Here is a 13,692-nt window from a genome sequence, read left to right as displayed (position 1 = left end):
ATACCTTAATTTCCAATGCAGGCTGGGTTTTTTTTACTCTTGTTTGAGAAAACAGTTGATGCAAATAAATGTTTTATAACACGATGAAGCTTTGTAACCCAATCTGTTTGCTTGCTTCAGGATTGATTACGCTTTGCAGGCTTTACAGCCTGGTTCAGCCGGCATAAGTATTGTGCAAGTTGTTTCAATACAATATATAAATTATCTTCCAGCTCTGACCACACTTAAAACTTGTTTGTTCATCATACGTTTATAAGCATTGGAATATTTTCAAATCATGCGTGAAATAACTGAGAAAGTCTCCACTCAAAGTGAACAAAAGATAGCTCTGTTAGAATTCAAGACAGAGATCACACTAGTTCCATTCAGAATTGAACTGTTATCTTTTCCGATTGAATTAGTTTTTTATTTGGTCTTGTGTTAAGTTATTTTTGTTTCAAGCATGATGTATATTTTATGGTTATTTTGCAAAATCATATGGATTTTGACATAAACAGTTTCTTTATTTTATAAATAGATTTGTTTTTAAATTCATTATCCATCCCCTTAACAAACAAGAATGAACAATGCAGCCATGTGCAGTTATTTAATTTGCTTCAGGGTTTTGCTTCTGATTTAACAAGACTTCTTTCTTCAGAACACTGCATTCAATCAGATAATAAGAACAATGTCCTATTCACAATGGTCTAGATTTTGTTCATAGCAGGAAAGAAAATACAACAACACAAAATATCCAGCAGGACAGGTAGCATCTCTGGAGAAAGAAAGAGAGTTCATGTTTTAAGTCAATGACATTTTGATGGAAGGCTTTTGATATTCATCTCATTGACAGTTGTTCAAAGACTTTTTGAAGGATTGTCAGTGGAAATATCTACTAGCCTGGTGTCTATTTCAGTGCAAGACCTTTTAGAGGGACCTATGAGCAAACCAAGCAACAATGAAACCAACCAGATTGGTGAATCTTCACTGGGATGGACCAAGAGTATGGGGAGAAGGCAGGAGTTAGCAATATATTTCCAGGTCAGGATGACATAAGACCTGTAGATTATGATCCTCTGATGTCCTTGTTCTTTTCAGGATGGGTGTCAAGGGCTTGGGATATGCTGTTGGATGGGCCTAGATAAGGGAAAGATGTTTAGGGTGGTTGACCAATGACAATCTAGTGGACTAGTTTGACTTAGATGGTCTAGAGATTGTTGAGAATTGCCACCATCCAGGCAAGTAGAGAGTCCTCCAACACACTCCTGACTTGTGTCTTGTAAATGATGGAAAGCCTATGTGTACCAGGAATGGAGTCACTCACTGCAGGATAACAGACCTAGATCTGCTTTTGCAGCCATTTTTCATATGACTCTTTCAGTTTATTTTCTTGCCATTTAGATGCTTTGTTTACTTTTTCTCTTACTTTTGTGTTTGCCCTGTATTTTCTAAGCAAAATTCACTTGGGTTATTTTACATTGTTGGCTAGATACCAATGTTCTAACAGTACTGGAACAATTTGGCTGAAGGCACAATTCGTCCTGAAGCACTGGTAGTTGATATTATCACTGGAATGTTGTTTGTTCTTATAGCCTTTACTGAATCCCTTGCTCTCAGCCACTGAGCAAATTGAATTGGTTGAAGCCAGGCTTTTATTATGTAGGAAGAATTTCAAGAAGAAGCTGAGGTGAATCATCTGTTTAGCAATTCAAGGTCAATGTACTTTAAACATCTTCAACATTCACATAATTGTTGCAGATTATGATGGGTATATTCTTAGTCATCATTTCCCATTAATTGTTTAACTGTCCATAACAGTTCATGGTTAGATGTGATTGAACTACAGAGCTACAATCCAAACCAGAATTACTTTGCTCTGCCATTGTATGGTTTTTTTTATTGATGGTATTGATGCACTGCAGCAGCCTTACACGTTGGCACCTCATCATTGTTATTTCTGCCGAGTGCTGCTCCAGGTAAACTGTACTGCGCCTCATTGATCACCTGGCCTGAGACCATTGAAGAATAATGGATGTTCTGGGCCATGATTGTGCTGGTATACATGCAGTTTTGAGTTGCCAAGTCTGTCCTGAGTCTATCTCATTTAGCATATTGTAGTGCTACAAAACATGATGGAAGGGTTCTTATTGGCGAGATTGGACTGAGTGTTGATCCCTCCACCAATTTAATCATGGACAGATGCAGACGCCATCTGTAGATCAATGAGGAAATGGTCAAGTAAGCTAATCCAACTCATTACCAACAGCAGACCCAAACATGCAATGTGCCCTTCAGCACTTAACCAGTGTTTTCCTACCAAACCACTATCGCATAGACATTAACAGTCTCCCAACCAGCTGTCAATAAATCTTCCAAGTGTTGTTTAACAGGGAGGAGCACTGAGTCATCAACTGACTGAGAATGGCTGGCGGTAATGAGAAAATAATTTCCTTATTCTTTATCATACTAATGGCACGAGACTTCATGGAGATCGGAGTAAATGTTTTGATCTCGCCTGCGTGAATATTACTATGCTGCCACCTCTGGCAAGTCTGTCCTCTAAAAGGATAAGTATATCCAGGGACTGTGATAGTGATATCCAAGGACATTGTGGGAAACTTGAGAGGAAATTGCGGGAACCCTGGTTTAAATTTATGAGTTGTCCTTAAAAACTGGAGAGTTGCTGGAGGACTGGAAGGTGGCAATTGTGCCTCTATTCAAGCAGGGCTGCAGGGAAAATGCTGGGAACTATAGGCCTGTGAGCTTAACATCTTTAGTTGGAAAGTTACTAGAGAGTATTCTGAGGGATAGGTTATGCAGGCATATGGATGGGCAAAGGCTGATTAGGAATAGTCAGCATGGTTTTGTACATGGGAGGTCATGTCTCACAAATCTGATTGAGTTTTTTGAAGACAAGACCAAAAAGGTCGATGAGGGCAGAGCTGTAGATGTTTTATACATGGATTTCAGTAAGGCGTTCAACAAGGTTCTGCATGGTTGGCTGCTCTGGAAGGTTAGCTCACATGGGATCCCAGGAAAGATAGCTGAATGGTTAGAAAATTGGCTTCATGGAAGGAATCAAAGGGTGATGGTAGAAGGTTTGTGACTAGACCTGTGACTAGTGGTGTGCCTTAGGGTTCGGTACTGGGGCCCGTTACTGTTTGTCATCTACATCTATGATTTAGATGAGAACATACAGGGCAAGATTAGCAAGTTTGCTGATGATACAAAAGTGAGTGGTTTTGCAGATAGTGAAGATGGTTGTGAAAAATTGCAGCAGGATCTTGATCGATTGGCCAGGTGGGGGGAGGAATGGTTGATGGAATTTAATACAGAGAAATGTGAGGTGTTGCATTTTGGGACGTATAACAAGGGCAGGACCTACACATTGAATGGTAGGCCTCTGGGGAGTGTTGAGGAGCAGAGGGATCTAGGAGTACAGGTGTATGGTTCCTTGTAGGTTGAGTCGCAGGTAGATATGATGGTCAAAAAGGATTTTGGCACATTGACCTTCACCAGTCAGATTATTGAGTATAGAAGTTGGGAGGTCATGTTTCAGTTGTATAAGATGTTGGTGAGACCGCATTTAGAGTATTTTGTTCAGTTCTGGGCACCATGTTATAGGAAAGATATTGTCAAGCTTGAAAGGACTCAGAGAATATTTACAAGGATGTTGCCAGGACTAGAGGGTTTTGAAACATAGAAACATAGAAAAATAGGTGCAGGAGTAGGCCATTCGGCCCTTCGATCTAGCACCGCCATTCAATATGATCATGGCTGATCATATAAAATTAGCACCCTTTTCCTGCTAAGAGCTAAATCTAACTCTCTCTTGAAAACATCCAATGAATTGGCCTCCACTGCCGGAGAATTCCACAGATTCACAACTCTCTGGGTGAAAAGGTGTTTCTTCATCTCAGTCCTAAATGGCCTACCCCTTATTCTTAAAATGTGCCCCGTTTCTAGACTTCCTCAACATCGGGAACATTTTTCCTGCATTTTGCCTGTCCAATCCTTTAAGAATCGTATATGTTTCTATAAGATCCCCTCTCATCCCTCTAAATTCCAGTGAATACAAGCCCAGTCGACCCATTCTTTCATCATATGTCATCCCGCCATCCTGGGAATTAACCTGGTGAACCTACGCTGCACTCTCTCAATAGCAATAATGTCCTTCCCAAAATTAGGAGACCAAAATTGCACACAATGTTCCAGGTGTGATCTCACCAGGACCCTGTACAACTGCAATGTTACCTCCTTGCTCCTAAACTCAAATCCTCTCGCAATGTAGGCCAACATGCCATTAGCTTTCTTCATTGCCTGCTGTACCTGCATGCTTACTTTCAGTGACTGATGTACACGCACACCAGGTCTTGTTGCACCTCCCCTTTTCCTAATCTGACACCATTCAGATAATAATCTGCCTTCCTGTTCTTGCCACCAAAGTGGATAACCTCACATTTATCCACAGTATAATAATGCATCTGCCATGCATCTGCCCACTCACCCATCCTATCCAAGTCACCTCACAGCCTCATCGCATCCTCATCGCAGCTCACATTGCCACCCAGCTTTGTGTCATCCGCAAACTTGGAGGTGTCATATTTAAATCTCTCGTCTAAATCGTTATATATTGTAATTAACTGTGCCATGTCTGAATTTGCGGCCCCGGTCAATGTATTTTTGTTCTTTTATAGATTGATTATAATTGCAATGGTAAATTGAGCAGCTTGCTTCGCCATTTTCAGATGGACAATTAAGAGTCTGGAATTATATAAAGAACAGTTAGGATAAGGGATGCAGATTTCCTCCCCTGAAAACATTAATAAACCAAATAAGATTTTAATGATTTAATCCAATAGATTTTCTGGTCATTGTTACTGCAATTTGTTTTTCAATATTAATGAAATGAATTTAATTTCCTTAGATGCCATGGTGAGATTTGAACTTGCATCTTTTCATTTGGATTATTAGTCTGACCATGACAGTACTACCATCAGTGCTTACAGAATCTAAATGAAAGAAAAAGACAAGTAACCAACTTTAAAACTAATTTTCTTTGATTTTTTAAAATAATCAACCAAATTATTAGCTGATAGTCCAGGAATCCCCATATCCCAACCCATATTGCATCTCAATCAACATCCCTTCCTCGAACTGTCACCTTAAAGTAAATTTTTCAGACCCCAATATTGTCAATCTGCAGTGACTATCATGGCGCTAAAACATATCTGCATCTGAATGCACCTACTTTTTCAGCAAAGTTTAGCCCGGAATATGATTCATGTCATAAATTCATATATTACAGTTACCTTAGTGCCTCATCTATTGATGGCAATGTAAAAGTGCATCCCTCATGGAGCTCAGGCAACAATCCCCCCAGATTTCCTTGTTTACTGGAGAAATATAAATGCCAAGTAATGTGAGTGGCAGTCTTATGTTATTATTGCAGCCAAATTCAACGCATTAATTATGTCAAGAATTTAATTTAGAAGTTGTCAAAGAATAGTGATAACCTGCCCCTAAATCATAATCATAATCATCATCATAATCATATTTTATTAGCCAAGTATGTTTTGCAACATATGAGGAATTTCATTTGCCATAGTCATACCACTAAAGTGCAACAAAACACACAAAATACATTTTAACATAAACATCCACCACAGTGATTCCTCCGCATTCATCACTGTGATGGAAGGTGAAAAAAAAGTTAAATCTCTCCGTTCTTTTGTCCTCCAGCTCCCGATGGTGAAATCCACAGGCTGCGGTTGGAACATCGATCCCAGGCAAGGAATCGGCTCCGGTGGTAAGTCCAAGCCCCGCGGTGTGACTCAAAGTCAGTCCTGAGCAAGGCCTCCAGCTCCACGATGTTAGACGGGAGGACGACCGCAGATACGACCCGGAAAATAATCGCATCTCCGGCAAGGTAAGAGATTGAGAAAAAGTTTCCCCCGACCACCCCCCACATAAAACAAACCTGAGAACATTAACACATACTTTTTAAACACACTAAAAATAACAAAAAAAAAGATGAAAAGGACAGAATGTAGGTAAGGTTGCCATCGAAGCACCACCAGGTGGAATCACAGTTGTTATCGGTTTGCTGGAATTATATTTGAAAGTAGCCAGCTTATAATTTCCATCTGACTTTTATTCGAAACTGCTAATGCTACTGTCTAATGTATATTATGTCACAACGATCTCAGAATTAATCTTGCAACTGAATGAGGCTACCAATTGAAACACCAGTACATTTTGTCACCATCTATGCTTAATCTTTGTGATATATGAGTTGAGTATACTCAACAGATTAAAAACGCACTTCAAATTCTGACAGTCAATTTGTATAGCTATGGTTTTTGACATTTTAAAAGTAAGCAAGTTTGGAAAAAGTTGGCCTGTGCGGCCAATTTTATCCATGAACCAATGTCCCAAAAGTTCACAAGGGCTGCATTGTAGGATCTCTGCTCCCAACTCCCATATATTTTACAACATTTGGGGATGTAATTTCATGAGATATGGAGCATTCACATGGCATGTGGACCACAGCATCTGGTGAAGATGGTCAGTCTGGGAAGTTTACCTCACCAACATCATTCAAAGGTGCTGCCCCCAGGTGGTCAGTTTCAATTGAAAACATGGACAAAATAAAACCATTTGACTTCAGGATCCTATGAAACTATTATAGTTGTCAAGCAGGTGTAAATGATTCAAAGAGTTATTATTTTGCCAACCACTTGTCAGACCCCACTGAAGTTAGATTTGGCTCTTATGATTAGCAAAATTAAGGGATATGCTGAAAAAGCAGGAACGGGGTACTGATTTGGGATGATCAGCCATGATCACATTGAATGGCGGTTCGGACTCGAAGGACCGAATGGCCTACTCCTGCACCTATTTTCTATATTTCTAACAATGCAGGGATTTGCAGAATCTTTGCTATTCCTATTAAGAAAAGTCAGGTTTCTCAGGATGTAAGTTTTTCTTAGGGAATAAACTTGCCTTTGCACCACAGCCTGCATTTCCAAGTTGCAGCCAAATGTGGCAATTTGTAGCAGGCAGATACTTGCCCTTTGAAAGTTTGAGCTGATTATGGGTGTCAGGCGGAATCCCTGGAGAACATGGATAGGTGACATTTCAAATTGTAAATCAGGTGAAATCCTAAAGAAGGGTTGCGGCCTGAAACTTCACCTATCAATGTTCTCCAGAGATGCTGCCATTGTGTCCTTTTTTAACTCCTTTATTTTTCACTTAACGCAATTGTGTATCATCCAAGTTATTGGTGCTTAGCTGTTCATGTACAATGGACATGGAAGCTTAGCACATTGTCCTTAATCACATACAAGTCTGGATCCAACCTGTAGTTACATTTATTTCTCAGAAAAATTCCTGATAGAAAATCCTGTGATCAATCCTGGATATCCACACTTTCAATTAATTCATGCAGGTGGAATGGAATAGCTGATGTCTCAAGCTGAAACAAAGCGTCATATCCTGATTTTAACTCAAAGCATCGACCATTCCCTTTCCCCCACGGATGCTGCTCAACTCTCTTAAGTTCTTCCAGCAGATGGGTTTAGCTCCATATTCCAGCATCTGCAGTCTCTAGTGACTTTGATTAATTTATAATTAATTTCCTTGCATATATCTTCTCACATTCTCAGATATCTTTGCAGACCATTAACTGCCATGGTGGTGACTTCAACATTGACAAATGTACATTGAGGTTGAGTAGACTGTCTATTATTCTATTCTGTGACGGTTATTTTAACCCTTTGACCACCAGATTTTTCAATAAGTAAATAATTTTATTTGATCTTGTCCTAAATTCCATTTCAAGCCTATTCTTCATAACCCTTGATTTCCCTGTAATCCCGGCGGCTATCTCAGCCTTGAATACATTCAAGGAATAAGCTTCCTCGGATCCCTGGTGTATTTCACAACCGTTTGAGAGCAGAAATTCCCACTCTTCTCCTCATAAATGGAAATATCCAATTCATATCTACCCTGTCAGACACTCCCAGAAGCCTTTGCGTTTCAGTAGGATCACCACTCATTCTTCCAAACATCCAACTATTTCAGCCCAAAGTATTCAATCATTCCTCATAAACATATTATTGTCACGTGTACAGAGATGCAGTGAAAAGCTTTTGTTGTGTGCTATCCAGTCAAATCTAATTATACAATACATGACTACTATCAAGCCATGCACAAGTCCAACAGGCAGTGCAAAGCCAAATATACCAGAGTACTGAACATGGTGTTACAACTTTATAGCAAACAGAGAAAAATGCTAAGGTCCACGATGAAGTAAACAGGAAGACTACACCCTAGCTTATGGGACCATTCAGTAATCTGATAACAGCCTGGGAAGAAGTGTTCCTGAATCTGGCAGTAGGTGCTTTCAAACTTTTGTACCTTCCGCCTAACAGGAGAGGGGAGAAGAGGGAATGACTGGGATAAAAATAGTCCTTGATTATGTTGGCTGCTTTCATAAGGCAGCGTGGTCTAGATGGAGTTGGTGATGGGGAGGCTAATCGGTGTGATCGACTGTTTGTTACAATATAAAATAGCAATGATTTCTTTTAAATAAAATCTATATATTATTAAAAAATGCAATTACTTTTGTTTTGTTGATGTTATGGTAGGAATCCAGTTTTACTTGTTTATGATGGGAGTGTGCAGATGATTGAGAGGAACTAATAACTATGCATTTGTAAAGGAAGGACTTTGCTTGGCTTGTATCTGTTGGAGTTTGGAAGAGTGAGACTGACTTAAAAAATATTTAAGACCCTGTACAGTCTTGACAGGGTAGATGGACAGAGGACATTTCCCTTCATGGGAAAATCTAGAACTTGCTGTGGAAAAATAAGGGGTTGCAAATTTAAGGCGGTTCAACTGTTGTGGCATTTGATGGCCAGTGTTTCTGAATGATGCTCTGCAAAGGCATGACCTAGAACAGAGGGGAACCTGTTCTCAAAGCTTTTATAAAAATAACTCGGAGTTCACCTAATTGGTATTCAGAGCAGAGATTAGATATTTAACTGGATCAACAGTTGCTCATTATGTTTATAGCTAGTGCTAACTCAAATAACTACTTTGAAGAGATCCCAAGTGGCACCTTATTAGCAGCAACTTGCAAAGGTAAATTATAACAGCAGAGACATCCAGCAAAGTAGATTCTCAGAGCTAATTACTTAAAACAATTGATCGTAATGCTAAAAGATTCTTGATGGTGACAATTTAATTCTACAAGGCAATATTCCGTTCTTGCTGGGTGATTCTATGGATCAATTATAAAATGGCCTTGTGATATTTCTTTTAAAATCCCTGCTGGTCATGTTCGACTTTCTGTAATCTGAAACATCTATTTTCTCAGTATGTTATGTCAACCGTAGTTGAGAGGAGTATTAACCAATGTCCACGAATAGTTTGTCACACTGCCTTATCCACCAGGTGGCGCTTCGATGGCAGCACCGCCTACAGTCTGTCTGGCCTTTTTGTCTTTGGTTTTTTATTTTAGTGTGTTTAAAAAGTTTGTGTTAATGTTCTCCGGTTTGTTTTATGTGGGAGGTGGGCTGGGGGGTCAGGGGAAACATGTTTCAATCTCTTATCTTAAGCGACTTTGAGTCCTTGAAAAGCGCTATACAAATAAAATGTATTATTATTATTATTACCTTGCAGGAGATGCGATTGTTTTCCGGGTAGTATCTCTGGTTGCTCTGCGGCCTGACATGGTGGAGCTGGAGGCCTTGCTCGGGACTGAGCCCCACCACAGGTTGTGGACTTACCATTGGAGCAGATTATTTGTCTGTGATCGATGCTCCAACCGCAGCCTGTGGACTTTAACATCACGGAGCTCGTAGTCTCGGGAGAGACCGAGTCGGGAAGCTCCAAAACCGCACGACGTTTGACTAGCCCTGACCCGGGGTAGATTGCCAGGGCGCGGGGGAGCTGATATTCCACCCCCCCCCCCCCCCCCAATGCAGGAGCTTGATCGCCCCGACAAGGAGGCCCGCCGCCGGCTACGGGAGTAAGATCGTCCCGTCAACGGAAGGCTAGAGGCCCCCGACCGCTGGAGGACAAAGAAGTCAAGAGAATTAACTTTTTTTCGCCTTCCTTCACAGTGAGGAATGTGGAGGAGTCACTGTGGTGGATATTTATGTTAAAATGTATTTTGTGTGTTCAGTTGCTTTTTATTAGTATGACTGTATGGCAAATTAAATTCTTCGTATGTTGCAAAACATACTTGGCTAATAAAGTATGATTATGATTATCCATTGAGACTGAAAGGTTGCAGTTCTGTTCACTGCCAATAATTATATATTCAGTTAAGTGACCATGACCGCATGTCCAGAAAGGGCTTCCTCCTATGGTGCCTATCATAAACATTATGCAGTGTCTCTCGTTATGCCTGATGCGACTTATTCTCCCCTCCTTCCTGAGATTATGCAGCTATTCCCAGTACTCGTCCTGAGATAGTCCTTCAACCAAGGGCTGAGATCTCCAGTTGGTTTGTTATGCAGGATATTGCTAATATTGAAAAAAAATATGAAGACCTCTTTGGTGCATATTGTAATGGGGTTCAAGAGGTGTACAGATTTCAAAATTTCATTTAAAATAAATTAACATGGTAGTTTTCAATGTAAAAAGTAATAGCAGAATTGTATGGGAAGAGCCAGGAGTTAGGAGCCGGCGGAGGATGTGATGATAGCTGTTAGCCCCCAAGATTTGACTTATATGTGTATTAAGGAAGCTTTAGTCCTCTTTAATTTTTATATTGATGATCTGTCCAAGCAATTGAAAGCCTGTAATACTGGGTGCATGATTGGTAACATTTTAGTGCACATGTATGCAGATGATGTTGTGGTCTTCAGTCCATCTAGCGCTGGTCTCCAGCAGTTCCTTATTATATGTTGTGTGTATGGTGTGGAACATGATATTAAATGTAATGCTTATAAGAGTGCTGTTATGAACTGTAGAAACAAAGAGGATAAATGTCTACAATTTCCTAATTTTAAATTGTCTGACAATAATCTTAGTGTAATAAAGTAAAATATCTTGGGCATTTTATTACAGAACAAATGACAGATGATGAGGATATTTATAGGCAACGATGTATGCTGGATGTACAGGCTAATATTCTCCTACGTAAGTTTGGTGCATGCACAGATGTGGTGAAGATGCCTCTGTTTAGAGCATATTGCACACCACTCTATACTGTGCAACTGTGGTAAAACTACGGAAAGACAAATTTGCAGAGACCAAAGGGCCTGTCCCACTTGGGCGACATTTTCGGAGTTGGCCTGAAAAAGAGGTTGTCGCGTCGTGGTCGGGTCGTCACGCCGCGTGACGCGGGTGACGCATGTAGTGACGCACGGTGTCTCCCTGTCATCCCGGCATTTTGGAATATTCAAAATCCAGGGGCGACATCTGGGAGTTTCATCATATACGCTGACATATGCTGTCCTACGGGTGACGCCTGGTTAGGGTTGGGGTTAGGGACCACAGATGTGCTGTAAAATATTCTTCCTTCAATGCATGGATTTCAAACATTAATATATTAAAATTAATACAATAAAATCAATTGTGATTATGAAAAGATGTCTGAGTCGTTCAGTTTTATTTACAGATGTATCGGTCCGCTTCCAGATCCAATCACCAAGTCAAGTCAAGTCAAGTCAAGTCAAGTTTATTCTTCACATACACATACGAGATGTGCAGTGAAATGAAAAGTGGCAATGATCGCGGACTTTGTGCAAAAAAACAAACAAACAAACAACCAAACAAACTACAAACAGAATCACATATTCTTTTATATATTAAATATTGTGGGCGGAAGGAAAAACGTTCAGTAAAGTTAGTCCCTGGTGAGATAGGAGTTTACAGTCCGAATGGCCTCTGGGAAGAAACTCCTTCTCAATCTCTCCGTTCTCACAGCATGGCAACGGAGGCGTTTGCCTGACCGTAGCAGCTGGAACAGTCCGTTGCAGGGGTGGAAGGGGACTCCCATGATTTTATTGGCTCTGGAGTTGCACCTTCTGATGTATAGTTCCTGCAGAGGGGCGAGTGAAGTTCTCATAGTGCATTCGGCCGAACGCACTACTCTCTGCAGAGCCTTCTTGTCCTGGGCAGAACAATTCCCAAACCAGATGGTAATGTTCCCGGACAAGATGCTTTCCACCGCCGCTGCGTAGAAGCACTGGAGGATCCTCGGAGACACTCTGAATTTCCTCAATTGCCTGAGGTGGTAAAGGCGCTGCCTTGCCTTACTACGAGTGCTGCGGCGTGTGATGTCCATGTTATATCCTCCGAGATGTGGACTCCCAGGTATTTAAAACAGCTCACCCTATCCACAGTATCCCCATTTATCCTCAATGGTGTGTACATCCTCGGATGATGTGCCCTCCTAAAGTCCACAATCAGCTCCTTATTTTTTTGATGTTCAAGAGGAGGCTGTTGGCCTGACACCAAAGTGCCAGGTCAGCCACCCCCACCCGGTAGGCCTTCTCATCGTTGTCTGAGATCAGGCCCACCACCACAGTGTAATCAGCAAACTTGATTATTGAGTTGGAGCTGAACCTAGCCACACCGTCATGTGTGTACAGGGAGTACACTAGGGGGCTGAGGACGCAACCTTGGGGTGATCCTGTGCTCAGGGTGAGGGACTTTGATGTATTCCCTCCCATCGTGACTACCTGGGGCCTGGCGGTGAGAAAGTCCAGGGCCCAGGCACACAGGGGGGTGTTGAGCCCTAATTCCAGTAGCTTCTCGGACAGTCTGGTGGGGACTATCGTGTTGAAGGCTGAACTGAAGTCTATGAACAGCATCCTCACGTAGCCCCCCTTCTGGCTGTCAAGATGAGAGAGAGCGGTGTAATGACTACCGAGGTAAGGGCCACCGGACGGTAGTCATTCAGACAAGCTGGGGAGGCATTTTTTGGTACCGGTACAATGATGGATCTTTTGAAGCAGGCAGGGACCATGGACTTGTCCAGGGAGAGGTTGAATATTGTAGTGAGCTAGCTGCGTGGCACAGGACTTGAGTACTTGCCCCGAGATGCCATCGGGGCCTGCAGCTTTCCTCGGGTTCACCCGTGTCAGAGCCCTCCTCACGTCTTGCTCGGACAGCGAGAATGTGTGCACCGTCTCTAACTTTTCACAGGGATGGATTCAGTGAATGTAGACTGAACTCCTCTCTCCCCCCCCCACCCCCCTCTTACCCCCTCCTGCCCCCCATCCCTCCTTCTCCATTGCCCTGTCCCCTGCCTGCATAATGGGCGGATGAAGGAAGCGATGTGTTCCACTCTGACAGTCGCCGTTCAAGTCGCCAGTTTTTCAGTCGCCTGAAAAATCGTCGAAGTGCTACAGGCCCACCATTCTTGTACTTAAATTTCTCAAGCAACAAGGTTAATATATGGCAGCATAGTGGCACAGAAGTATAGCTGTTGCCTTACAGCACCAGAGACCTGGGTCGATCCTGACTACTCATGCTGTCTGGATACTCACTCATGGAGTCTCTAAGTTCTCCCTATGGACCCTGTGGATTTTCTCTGCATCCTCCCATTTCCTCCAACATGCTGGGGGGGGGGGGGGGGGGGGGGGGGGGGGGGGGGGGGGGGTGGGGATGGTGGTTTGTAGGTTAATTGGCTTCTTTGAATTGCCCCTAATGTGTAGGATGCAAAACTGTTCCATTGTTTAAAAAGGGGTC

General features: G+C 41.9%; 1 protein-coding gene across 2 annotated transcripts in view; it reads right to left on the bottom strand.

Moving 5' to 3' along the window:
* The window catches only part of LOC129703961 ((E2-independent) E3 ubiquitin-conjugating enzyme FATS-like), a 280,942-nt gene that overhangs the window by 167,292 nt on the left and 99,958 nt on the right, over nucleotides 1–13,692 (bottom strand). The window contains exon 1 of one of the 2 annotated variants that reach the window (XM_055646708.1): nucleotides 5–180. The exons of the other annotated variant lie outside the window; for it this stretch is intronic. The gene's annotated coding sequence lies outside the window, so the exon portion shown is untranslated. Of the gene's footprint in view, nucleotides 1–4; nucleotides 181–13,692 lie in introns of those variants that run through there. 2 annotated transcript variants of the gene reach the window in all.

This window comes from Leucoraja erinacea, chromosome 15 (assembly GCF_028641065.1).
Source record: "Leucoraja erinacea ecotype New England chromosome 15, Leri_hhj_1, whole genome shotgun sequence".
Classification (NCBI taxonomy): Eukaryota; Metazoa; Chordata; class Chondrichthyes; order Rajiformes; family Rajidae; genus Leucoraja; species Leucoraja erinaceus.
This window is presented reverse-complemented; position numbering and strand designations above follow the sequence as displayed.